The sequence below is a fragment of the Salmo salar genome, chromosome 25 (assembly GCF_965601325.2).
Source record: "Salmo salar chromosome 25, fSalSal1, whole genome shotgun sequence".
Taxonomy (NCBI): domain Eukaryota; kingdom Metazoa; phylum Chordata; class Actinopteri; order Salmoniformes; family Salmonidae; genus Salmo; species Salmo salar.
In genome coordinates this window covers 45,771,112-45,784,871 of record NC_138315.1, presented here as the reverse complement: position 1 = coordinate 45,784,871, position 13,760 = coordinate 45,771,112, and the positions used below count along the sequence as shown (strand labels likewise).

At 45.8% G+C, this 13,760-nt stretch overlaps 1 protein-coding gene across 1 annotated transcript in view; it reads right to left on the bottom strand.

The window, feature by feature from the left end:
- LOC106586808 (E3 ubiquitin-protein ligase Midline-1) overlaps positions 1-11,999 on the bottom strand; it is a 79,853-nt gene extending 67,854 nt beyond the window's left edge. The window contains exon 1 of the mRNA XM_082969183.1: positions 11,874-11,999. The gene's annotated coding sequence lies outside the window, so the exon portion shown is untranslated. The remainder of the gene's footprint in view (positions 1-11,873) is intronic.
- Positions 12,000-13,760: the final 1,761 nt, after the last annotated feature.

The following is a 13,760-nucleotide window of genomic DNA, read 5'->3' as shown; positions in this document are numbered from 1 at the left end:
GAGGTGCTGGGGGATGAAACTGACAGAGCCCGATCCAGACGTCCGCAGGTAGCCAGCAAGTTGTTCAGCCGAATGGACATGTCCACCAGCTGGTCCAAGGTGAGGGTGGTATCTCTACAGGCTAGCTCCCGACGGACGTCCTCGCGTAAACTGCACCTATAGTGATCGATCAGTGCCCTGTCGTTCCATCCCACGCCGGCGGCCAAGGTCCGGAGCTCCAGTGCGAATTCCTGCGCGCTCCTCGTCTCCTGCCTCAGCTGGAACAGACGTTCACCCGCCGCTCGGCCCTCAGGTGGGTGGTCGAACACTGCCCGAAAGTGGCGGGTGAACTCTGGGTAGTGGTCCCTCGCCGAGTCTACCTCATTCCACACCGCGTTGGCCCACTCCAGGGCTTTGCCTGAGAGGCAGGAGACGAGGGCATTCACGCTCTCACGTCCCAAAGGAGCCGGGTGAACGGTTGCCAGGTAGAGATCCAGCTGGAGTAGGAACCCCTGGCACCCGGCAGCCGTCCCATCGTATACCCTCGGGAGCGCGAGCCGAATACCACTGGAACCAGGCGACGTATGAGAGGGTTGTGGGGCTGGTTGTAGTGTGGCTAGTGGAGGTTTAGGAAGGCCACCTCTCTCCCACCTGTCCATCGTTGCCATCACCTGATCCATCGGTGTTCCCAGACGTTGCAGTACTGCCGTGTGTTGTTGAACGCACTCCTCCATAGATATCGGGAGAGCGTCTGCTCCTGCTGACTCCATAATCATGGTGCGGGATTCTGTTGTGAAATCGTACTGAAGGTAGCTAAGGAGTCAAGCGCAGGAGAGCAGAGATGTCAATGTAGCGTCTTTAATAGGCAAGTCTCAAAACGGTACAGATACAAGGTCCATAAACGCCCGAGACAATAGAACACACAGTTATTCACGGAAGGAGGAAAAACAACGCTCCTACTATACTTAACACACGGTACACACGTGAATAAACTGAGGAAAAAACCTCCATGAGCAACATGAAAATAACCCCACACAAACCTAAGCGGGGAAACAGGGGTAAATATACACACATAAATTAAAGCAAATTAAAATGAATCAAAGACAAAACCAACAGAAAAGGAAAAATGGATCGGCGACGCCAACCGCTGAGCACCGCCCGAACAAGGAGAGGAACCACCTTCGGTGACAGTTAGACTATGAGATGTCTTCATTAAGCATCATCACAACTTAAAGGGGCAATCTGCAGTTGCTTCATCCATGTCTGGCCTTCTGAGTTAATTAAATGTAACCATTGATTCTTGAAGAATATAACTTAGAAACACCTCATGAGCTCAGTTCAACTGTCACTCTCCATGAGAACCAAAAATATAAGCTTGTTTTACTCCAATGTTTGTAAACAAAGCAAAATGTAAACAAACGCTATATACGGTAGCCTCAAAACATGGTTAAAACTACAATTTTGATATCATGGATGGTCAGTCCTTGCATTCATAGTTCTGTCTAGGAATTTATCCAGCCCTATCCCCATACCGAAACAGGGGTGGGGATTTGGCTTTGTAATTGTTTCAACTGCTGGTTGACACTTTAAAGCTGTTTTTCTCAATTCAGATGAGATGAGAAATGTCCAGGTCATACATTTACACAGCTAACAACTGCTTAATTAAACTTACAGTAGTCATTAGTACATTCATGATACCCCTGCTCAAATCATCACGTAACTTTAATACAGACCCTATTGTACTGTGCCTTGCATCCTCCCACAAACAGACAGTCTTAAAAAACTGAACAAAGTAGAGACTAGACTACTACTATCTAGACTACTGTGGCCTATCCTGGGACAGGCTGAGCACTGCGGGAGCCCAGCTGTTAGAGACCTGGGTCGGGAGCTCTGGGTCTGGGCTCTGGGTCTGGGTCTGAGCTCTGGGTCTGGGTCTGGGTCGGAGCTCTGGGTTTGAGCTCTGTGTCTAGGTCTGAGCTCTGGGTCTGAGCTCTGGGTCTGGGTCTGGGTCGGAGCTCTGGGCCTGAGCTCTGTGTCTAGGTCTGAGCTCTGGGTCTGAGCTCCGGGTCTGGGTCTGAGCTCCAGGTCTGGGTCTGAGCTCTGGGTCGGAGCTCTGGCTCTGGGTCTGAGCTCCGGGTCTGGTTCTGAGCTCTGGGTCGGAGCTCTGGGTCTGGGTCTGGGTCTGAGCTCTGGGTCTAGGTCTGAGTTCTGGGTCTAGGTCTGAACTCAGGGTCTGAGCTCTGGGTCTGGGTCTGGGTCTGAGCTCTAGGTCTGGGTTTGAGCTCTGGGTCTAGGTCTGAACTCAGGGTCTGAGCTCTGGGTCTGGGTCTAGGTCTGAGCTCTGGGTCTGGGTCTGGGTCTGAGCTCTGGGTCTAGGTCTGAGTTCTGGGTCTAGGTCTGAACTCAGGGTCTGAGCTCTGGGTCTGGGTCTGGGTCTGGGTCTGAGCTCCGGGTCTGGGTTTGAGCTCTGGGTCTAGGTCTGAACTCAGGGTCTGAGCTCTGGGTCTGGGTCTAGGTCTGAGCTCAGGGTCTGAGCTCTAGGTTTGAGCTCTGGGTCTGGGTCTGGTTCAAATCAAATCAAATGTATTTGTCACATACACATGGTTAGCAGGTGTTAATGCAAGTGTAGCGAAATGCTTGTGCTTCTAGTTCCGACCATGCAGTAATATCTAACAAGTAATATAACCTAACAATTTCACAACAACTACCTTATACACACAAGTGTAAAGGAATGAATGCGAATATGTACATAAAAATATATAAATGAGTGATGGCCGAACGGCATAGGCAAGATGCAGTAGATGGTATAGAGTACAGTATATACATATGAGATGAGCAATGTAGGGTATGAGAACATTATATAATATAAAGTGGCATTGTTTAAAGTGGCTAGTGATACATTTAATTACATCAGATGGCAAGATGCAGTAGATGGTATAGCGTACAGTATATAAATAAGAGATGAGTAATGTAGTGTAAGTAAACATTATATAATATAAAGTGGCTAGTGATAAATTGATTACATACATTTTTCCATTATTAAAGTGGGTGGAGTTGAGTCAGTATGTTGGCAGCAGTCACTCAATGTTAGTGATGGCTGTTTAACAGTCTGATTGATGGCCTTGAGATAGAAGCTGTTTTTCAGTCTCTCGGTTCCAGCTTTGATGCACCAGTACTGACCTCGCCTTCTGGGTGAACAGGCAGTGGCTCGGTTGGTTGTTGTCCTTGATGATCTTTTTGGCCTTCCTGTGACATAAGGTGGTGTAGGTGTCCTGGAGGGCAGGTAGTTTTCACCGGTGATGCGTTGTGCAGACCTCACTACCCTCTGGAGAGCCTTCCGGATATGAGCAGAGCAAGCTGCCGTACCAGGCGGTGATACAGCCCGACAGGATGCTCTCGATTGTGCATCTGTAAATGTTTGTGAGTGTTTTTGGTGACAAGCCGAATTTGGGTGAACAGGGAGTACAGGAGAGGGCTGAGAACGCACCCTTGTGGGGACTCAGTGTTGAGGATCAGCGGGGTGGAGATGTTGTTACCTACCCTCACCACCTGGGGGCGGCCCGTCAGGAAGTCCAGGACCCAGTTGCACAGGGCGGGGTCGAGACCCAGGGTCTCGAGCTTAGTGACGAGTTTGGAGGGTACTATGGTGTTAAATGCTTAGCTGTAATCGATGAACAGCATTCTTACATAGGTATTCCTCTTGTCCAGATGGGTTAGGGCAGTGTGCAGTGTGATGGCAATTGCGTCATCTGTGGACATATTTGTGGCGGTATGCAAATTGGAGTGGGCCTAGGGTGTCAGGTAGGGTGGAGGTGATATGGTCCTTGACTAGTCTCTCAAAGCACTTCATGATGACGGAAGTGAGTGCTACAGGGCGGTAGTCATTTAGCTCAGTTACCTTAGCTTTCTTAGGAACAGGAACAATGGTGGCCCTCTTGAAGCATGTGGGGACTGCAGACTGGGATAAGGATTGATTGAATATGTCTGTAAACACACCAGCCAGCTGGTCTGCGCATGCTCTGAGGACACGGCCGGGGATGCCGTCTGGGCCTGCAGCCTTGCGAGGGTTAACACGTTTAAATGTTTTACTCACGTTGGCTACAGTGAAGGAGAGCCCACAGGTTTTGGTAGCGGGCCGTGTCAGTGGCACTGTATTGTCCTCAAAGCGAGCAAAAAAGTTGTTTAGTCTGTCTGGGAGCAAAGCATCGCGATCCGCGACTGGGCTGGTTTTTCTTTTGTAGTCCGTGATTGACTGTAGACCGTGTCACATACCTCTCATGTCTGAGCCGTTGAATTGCGACTCCACTTTGTCTCTGTACTGACGCTTAGCTTGTTTGATTGCCTTGCGGAGGGAATAGCTACACTGTTTGTATGCGGTCATGTTTCCGGTCACCTTGCCCTGATTAAAAGCAGTGGTTCGCGCGTTCAGTTTTGCGCGAATGCTGCCATCCACCCATGGTTTCTGGTTGGGGAATGTTTTAATAGACGCTGTGGGTACAACATCACCGATGCACTTGTTAATGAACTCGCACACCGAATCAGCGTATTCGTCAATGTTGTTGTTCTCCACAATGCGGAACATATCCCAGTCCATGTGATTGAAGCAATCTTGAAGCGTGGAATCCGATTGGTCAGACCAGTGTTGAACAGACCTGAGGGCGGGAGCTTCCTGTTTTAGTTTCTGTCTATAGGCTAGAAGCAACAAAATGGAGTCGTGGTCAGCTTTTCCGAAGGGAGGGCGGAGGAGGGCCTTATATGCGTCCCGGAAGTTAGAATAACAATGATCCAGGATTTTGCTACCCCTGGTAGCACAATCGATATGCTGATGGAATTTGGGGAGCCTTGTTTTCAGATTAGCCTGGTTAAAATCCCCGGCTACAATAAATGCTGCCTCAGGATATGTGGTTTCCAGTTTACATAGACTCCAATGAAGTTCTTTCAGGGCCGTCGATGTGTCTGTGTCTTCTTTCAGGGCCGTCGACTGTGATTATGATCGAAGAGAATTCTCTTGGTAGATAATGCGGTCGGCATTTGATTGTGAGGAATTCTAAGTTAGGTGAATAAAAGGACTTGAGTTCCTGTATATTGTTATGATCACACCACGTCTCATTAATCATAAGGCATACACCCCCGCCCTTCTTCTTACCAGAGAGATGCTTGTTTCTGTCGGCGCGATGCGTGAAGAAACCAGGTGGCTGTATCGACTCAGATAGCATGTCTCGAGTGAGCCATGTTTCCGTGAAACAAAGAACGCTACAGTGTCGGATGTCTCTCTGGAATGCTACCCTTGCTCGGATTTCGTCTACCTTGTTGTCAAGAGACTGGACATTGGCGAGTAGTATGCTCGGTGTGCCCGTCTACGGAGCCTGACCAGAAGACCGCTCCGTCTGCCCCTTCTTCCACGGCGTCGTTGTTTTGGGTCGCCGGCTGGGATCCGATCCATTGTCCTGGGTGGTAGGCCAAACAGAGGATCAACTTCGGGAAAGTCATATTTCTGGTCGTAATGTTGGTGAGTTGACGTTCCCTGTGGCTCAGTTGGTAGAGCATGGCGTTTGCAACGCCAGCATGCTGTGTGCAACACCAGGGTTGTAGGTTTGATTCCCACGGGGGGCCAGTACAAAAAAATATATATTAAAAAAAATAAAAAAATGCATGAAATGAAATGTATGCATTCACTACTGTAAGTCGCTCTAGATAAGAGCGTCTGCTAAATGACTAAAATGTAAATGTAAAATGTTGCTCTTATATCCAATAGTTCCTCCCGACTGTATGTAATAAAACCTAAGATTACCTGGGGTAACAATGTAAGAAATAACACATAAAAAAACAAAAGGTCTGAGCTCTGGGGCTAAGTCTGGGTCTGAGCTCTGGGTCTGAGCTCTGGGTCTGAGCTCTGGGTCTGAGCTCTAAGTGTGGCTGGGTGCATTCCATCCTAACTAGACTACTGGCTCTGAGGGATCATCAAAACACTAACACTACTTTATTCCCTCACTGGGAATGGTCACATGCTGGGTTGTTGGATGGCAGAATAGCTTATCACAGTGGATATAAGTTAGTTATCACTTGTTGGCATATATCATTGTTGTGCTACATGATAATTGAGAAGGTTCTGGTTAGATGGTGTTGAGTAGTCTATCAGTTAACTGACATAGCTGAAAGTTTCATTGTTTTGGCCTACTTGAGGAATGCAGAATATCCTTCTTTCACTCCTTCTCCATATGTATCTCACATGCTTTAAAGTATTTGCAGGACACATTCCCCAAACTTGGCTCGAACAATAGACTCCCATTTCAAAATGGGTTAAACAGTTGCCTTATTCCTTGAGCTCAGATTGTCTTCTCTGAGAAAGGGAGCTTGTGCTCCAGCCTCAAATTGTCTTCTCTGAGAACGGGAGCTTGTGCTCCAGCCTCAAATTGTCTTCTCTGAGAACGGGAGCTTGTGCTCTAGCCTACAACAGCAGAGGAGTATCCAACCACACATTGTGGTGACTGACACACAGACTCAGCATCTCTCTTTCCACAGTCGCTACTATGGCACAACACTGGGGCTCACATCAACACAGAGTCGTGTTCCTTCACAACACCCAGGTCTGGGGAACTCACACTCACGAATGGCCTTGCCTCTCTTGATCTGTGATTTACTGTATGGGGTTACTGTATTTATCATTAAGGAGAACAGTATTGAGGCTAAAGTGGAATTTAAGAGGTGATAAAGCAAGAGAAACAAAAATTCACACTTTTATACGTAAATGAAAGATCACAAGAAATCCACATATTCATGAGATAACAGCTGAAAAAAAGGAGTTGGGTAAGGAATTCAGTCCAGAAGTGAGAGAAAGGTTCTGTTTGGCTCAGTTGTTAGAGCATGGTGCTTTCCAACTGGGGGACCAATAGGAAAATGTATGCACTCACTACTTTAAGTTGTTCTGGATAAGAGCATCTGCTAAAATGTAAAGGCACTAGAGATTAATGTAGAGAGAAAATACTACTGCTTCAGTCTCTTTAATATGAAGTCTACAAAGAGTCTCTGGAGTGTTCAAACACCACCAGATGCTTCTTTGAGGAAACCAAAATTAATATACCAGATTTCCACTTTTACAAGTGTTGGCACAGATATATGTACTTTATCCTTTACTAAAATAGCATGGCATTGGTGTCATTTTAACCAAAAAGCTTTAGGTTAAGATATATGCCATAATGTTTATTTCAAATGATAAGCTTTATAGTGTAAAGTTACATGGAATGGAAACCCTCTGTCCTTAAGTACAGTAGCTGCCTGACAGTTAAATGGTTGCCTGAAAATAAGTATGCAATTCACAGGAGGCTGCTGAAAACGGCCTATAATAATTGCCGGAACAGAGCCAATGGAATGGAATCGAACACCTGGAAACCATGTGTTTGATGTATTTGAAACTATTCCACTGATTCCGCTCCAGTCATTACCACGAGCCTGTTCTCCCCAATTAAGATGCCACCAACCTCCTGTGTTACGCATTCCTTTTTCTGTTTAATAAGTCAACGACAGACCAGATTCCTCTTTGTGGTACCTGGTAACCCACTGGACCAGTCAGACCAGATTCCTCTTTGTGGTACCTGGTAACCCACTGGACCAGTCAGACCAGATTCCTCTTTGTGGTACCTGGTAACCCACTGGACTAGTCAGACCAGATTCCTCTTTGTGGTACCTGGTAACCCACTGGACCAGTCAGACCAGTTTCCTCTTTGTGGTACCTGGTAACCCACTGGACCAGTCAGACCAGATTCCTCTTTGTGGTACCTGGTAACCCACTGGACCAGTCAGACCAGATTCCATTTTGTTTCAGATGGTATGATTCATGTTCACACCAGTCTTAACTTATTCTACCTCAGCAATTCCTGCTCCTCCTTAATCTGAACACACACTTTCTCTCTCTGGCACGCACGCACACACACACACAGACACACACACAGACACACACACACAGACACAGACACACAGACACAGACACACACACACACACACACACACACACACACACACACACACACACACACACACACACACACACACACACACACACACACACACACACACACACCGCCAGTAGCTCAGTCACATTAATTCAATTACAGCCCATTTCTATTCTGCTGTTTATCAGAGTGGAAGAAAAAGCCTAAGCTCTGAGGGCTCTGAGTCTCATGAATATTCATATAAAAGAGATTGATGAAGTCTTTTTATAGTCCTTCTAAGGCAATACTGAGGATGTGTTATCCTAATCACTCTGCAATCCCTAATCAAATCACATTCTCTGCCTTGTGCACAATGTGCAGGGGAGACAACAATGTTGAGTCAGCAGCAATTTAGAAGCTGAGATACGCAAGTGAAAGTCATGGAGAAAGTTATGCAAAAATTCAATCATGAACACAATTTACAGTTTCATCACTAATCCAGTGTTGTCATTTGTCCTTACATTTGTAGGATCTTAATTTGAACCAGTTTGCTACATCAGAAAAATAATCCTGTAGCAACAGGAAATGCCAATTATTGTGTGGATTATAATTAATGGACATTTTTGTAGGGATTGATACATTTTTTCGGGAACATTTCAAAGTGGAAATTACAAACTTCAGAAGCCATATAAAACCTCAAATACACTACAAGTTTAACATTTTCAGGAAAGTTCTCTTCCAACCGGGTGATCAAATTAGGATACTACATCTGTAGTCCTCTACAGCAGGGTTCTAAAACTGGTGGTGCCAGTTATATATATATATATACACTGCTCAAAAAAATAAAGGGAACACTTAAACAACACATCCTAGATCTGAATGAAATAAATAATCTTATTAAATACTTTTTTCTTTACATAGTTGAATGTGCTGACAACAAAATCACACAAAAATAATCAATGGAAATCCAGTTTATCAACCCATGGAGGTCTGGATTTGGAGTCACACTCAAAATTAAAGTGGAAAACCACAATACAGGCTGATCTAACTTTGATGTAATGTCCTTAAAACAAGTCAAAATGAGGCTCAGTAGTGTGTGTGGCCTCCACGTGCCTGTATGACCTCCCTACAACGCCAGGGCATGCTCCTGATGAGGTGGCGGATGGTCTCCTGAGGGATCTCCTCCCAGACCTGGACTAAAGCATCCACCAACTCCTGGACAGTCTGTGGTGCAACGTAGCGTTGGTGGATGGAGCGAGACATGATGTCCCAGATGTGCTCAATTGGATTCAGGTCTGGGGAACGGGCGGGCCAGTCCATAGCATCAATGCCTTCCTCTTGCAGGAACTGCTGACACACTCCAGCCACATGAGGTCTAGCATTGTCTTGCATTAGGAGGAACCCAGGGCCAACCGCACCAGCATATGGTCTCACAAGGGGTCTGAGGATCTCATCTCGGTACCTAATGGCAGTCAGGCTACCTCTGGCGAGCACATGGAGGGCTGTGCGGCCCCCCAAGGAAATGCCACCCCACACCATAACTGACCCACCGCCAAACCAGTCATGCTGGAGGATGTTGCAGGCAGCAGAACGTTCTCCACGGTGTCTCCAGACTCTGTCACGTCTGTCACGTGCTCAGTGTGAACCTGCTTTCATCTGTGAAGAGCACAGGGCGCCAGTGGCGAATTTGCCAATCTTGGTGTTGTCTGGCAAATGCCAAACGTTCTGCACGGTGTTGGGCTGTAAGCACAACCCCCACCTGTGGACGTCGGGCCCTCATACCACCCTCATGGAGTCTGTTTCTGACCGTTTGAGCAGACACATGCACATTTGTGGCCTGCTGGAGGTCATTTTGCAGGGCTCTGGCAGTGCTCCTCCTGCTCCTCCTTGCACAAAGGCGGAGGTAGCGGTCCTGCTGCTGGGTTGTTGCCCTCCTACGGCCTCCTCCATGTCTCCTGATGTACTGGCCTGTCTCCTGGTAGCGCCTCCATGCTCTGGACACTACGCTGACAGACACAGCAAACCTTCTTGCCACAGCTCGCATTGATGTGCCATCCTGGATGAGCTGCACTACCTGAGCCACTTGTGAGGGTTGTAGACTCCGTCTCATGCTACCACTAGAGTGAAAGCACCGCCAGCATTCAAAAGTGACCAAAACATCAGCCAGGAAGCATAGGAAATTAGAAGTGGTCTGTGGTCCCCACCTGCAGAACCACTCCTTTATAGGGGGTGTCTTGCTAATTGCCTATAATTTCCACCTGTTGTCTATTCCATTTGCACAACAGCATGTGAAATTTATTGTCAATCAGTGTTGCTTCCTAAGTGGACAGTTTGATTTCACAGGAGTGTGATTGACTTGGAGTTACATTGTGTTGTTTAAGTGTTCCCTTTATTTTTTTGAGCAGTGTATATATACACAGTTGAAGTCGGAAGTTTACATACACCTTAGCAAAATACATTTAAACTCATTTTTTCACAATTCCTGACATTTAATCCTAGTAAGAATTCCCTGTCTTAGGTCATTTAGGATCACCACTTTATTTTAAGAATGTGAAATGTTAGAATAATAGTAGAGAGAATGATTTTATGTCAGCTTTTATTTTTTTCATCACAGTGGGTCAGAAGTTTACATACACTCAATTAGTATTTGGTAGCATTGGCTATAAATTGCTTAACTTGGGTCAAACTTTTCAGGCAGTCTTCCACAAGCTTCCCACAATAAGTTGGGTGAATTATTATATGATCTTTGTCCCCATGTGCAGTTGCAAACCGTAGTCTGGCTTTTTTATGGCGGTTTTGGAGCAGTGGCTTCTTCCTTGCTGAACGGCATTTCAGGTTAGATCGATATAGTACTCGTTTTACTGTGGATATAGATACTTTTGTACTTTTGTTTCCTCCAGCATCTTCACAAGGTCCTTTGCTGTTGTTCTGGGATTGATTTGCACTTTTCGCACCAAAGTACGTTCATCTCTAGGAGACAGAACGCGTCTCCTTCCTGAGCATTATGAAGGCTGCGTGGTTCCATGGTGTTTATACTTGCGTATTATTGTTTGTACAGATGAACGTGGTACCTTCAGGGGTTGAACCAGACTTGTGGAGGTCTACAATTTTTTTTCTGAGGTCTTGGCTGATTTCTTTTGATTTTCCCATGATGTCAAGCAAAGATCACTGACTTTGAAGGTAGGCCTTGAAATACATCCACAGGGTCACCTCCAATTGACTCAAATTATGTCAATTAGCCAATCAGAAGCTTCTAAAGCCGTGACATAATTTTCTGGAATTGTCCAAGCTGTTTAAAGGCACAGTCCACTTAGTGTATGTAAACTTCTGACCCACTAGAATTGTGATACAGTGAATTATAAGTGAAATAATCTGTCTGTAAACAATTGTTGGAAAAATTACTTGTGTCATGCACAAAGTAGATGTCCTAACCGACTTGCCAAAACTATAATTTGTGGAGTGGTTGAAAAACAAATGTATGAGTTTACTCCAACCTAAGTGTATGTAAACTTCCGACTTTAACTGTATATATAAATATATATATAGGTAAAGGTAAAGGCATTACATACATACATATATACACACGTATATATATATTGTTGAACATAAAAGATTTTAGAAACACCAAAGTATTTCCACGCCTAATAGAGATATGTTATCTGATCGTATTCAAATGTAAGCAAGATTTGAAATGGTTATGTTTTAGTCAAATATTATTACAATTTTGGAAATATGTTCCAAAGTATTCCCATGCATAACAGAGAGATACTATGTGATCGTATACAAATGTAAACAAGGTTTGAAATGATGTTTTAATCAAATATTATATCTGTTTAGGCTTCTTGCGGTCAATTTGCAGTCTACAAATTATTTGTAATTATGATTCGGCCCCCTGACCATCCGCTCAAGAAAAAGGCCCAAGGCTGAATTTAGTTGATGATCTCTGCTGTACAGTGTGCATCTTACCTGGCTCCCCATGGCTGCCAATCCTGCCATGTTTGAGATTCTCTCCCAGCTGAATAATGGCAGAAAAGCAGAACCAGACAGAATGTCTCCGTGAGACAGCAGTCAGCCAGTAAAGGATTCCTCTGGTAAAAACAGACAGGAGACAGGAGGTTGGAAGTTGTTCTGTCTCACTGCTGTTCCCTCCTCTTCATCAGGGTGGGTACACACACACACATATTTTATTGACTCACACTCTGCTTCTCATCTGCCTTACAAGTTTACACAGGAGCACAGAGAGCTGGGCTGGGCTGAGGCCTTCTGCCCCCAGGGGAGCTGAATTACGGTAACGCCTTTACCTTTACAGTTCTTTCCACAAACACAGTATACAACTATTTCCCTTTTAATTCACCTTCGTTATACTCTAAAAATACTCTGAAATATTCATCCCCCAAACCACCCATATGGTGGGAGAACGTCTCTGTTCTACACCTAATAGGCTGTAACTTTGGAACTTCATGATTCACTTTTGGTCATCTGCTGTAAAAGCCAATTGAAAGATGGAAATAGGAAGAAAGTCACTGTGTTTGCTAGTACCAGCTGTGTTAGTAGCTGTCAGTGTGTTTACTAGGACTAGCTGTGTTAGCTGTCAGTGTGTTTACTAGGACTAGCTATGTTAGTAGCTGTCAGTGTGTTAACTTGGACTAGCTGTGTTAGTAGCTGTCAGTGTGTTTGCTAGGACTAGCTGTGTTAGTAGCTGTCAGTGTGTTTACTAGGACTAGCTGTGTTAGCTGTCAGTGTGTTTGCTAGGCCCAGCTGTGTTAGTAGCTGTCAGTGTGTTTGCTAGGACTAGCTGTGTTAGTAGCTGTCAGTGTGTTAACTTGGACTAGCTGTGTTAGTAGCTGTCCGTGTGTTTACTAGGACTAGCTGTGTTAGTAGCTGTCAGTATGTTTACTAGGACTAGCTGTGTTAGCTGTCAGTGTGTTTAAATGAAATCAAAATCAAATCAAATTTATTTATATAGCCCTTCGTACATCAGCTGATATCTCAAAGTGCTGTACAGAAACCCAGCCTAAAACCCCAAACAGCAAGCAATGCATGTGAAAGAAGCACGGTGGCTAACAAAAACTCCCTAGGAAAAACTCCCTAGAAAGGCCAAAAACCTAGGAAGAAACCTAGAGAGGAACCAGGCTATGAGGGGTGGCCAGTCCTCTTCTGGCTGTGCCGGGTGGATATTATAACAGAACATGGTCAAGATGTTAAAATGTTCATAAATGACCAGCATGGTCAAATAATAATAATCATAGTAGTTGTCGAGGGTGCAGCAAGCATGTCCGGTGAACAGGTCAGGGTTCCATAACCGCAGGCAGAACAGATAAAACTGGAGCAGCAGCATGGCCAGGTGGACTGGGGACAGCAAGGAGTCATCATGCCAGGTAGTCCTGAGGCATGGTCCTAGGGCTCAGGTCCTCCGAGACAAAGAAAGAAAGAGAGAAAGAGAGAATTAGAGAGAGCATATTTAAACTCACACAGGACACCGGGTAAGACAAGAGAAATACTCCAGATGTAACAGACTGACCCTAGCCCCCTGACACATAAACTACTGCAGCATAAATACTGAAGGCTGAGACAGGAGGGATCAGAAGACACTGTGGCCCCATCCGATGATACCCCCGGACAGGGCCAAACAGGCAGGATATAACCCCACCCACTTTGCCAAAGCACAGCCCCCACACCACTAGAGGGATGTCTCCAACCACCAACTTACCGTCCTAAGACAAGGCCGAGTATAGCCCACAAAGATCTCCGCCACGGCACAACCCAAGGGGGGGGGGGGGGGGGGGGGGGGGGGGTGCGGGGGGGCGCCAACCCAGACAGGAAGACCACGCCAGTGACTCAACTCACTCAAGT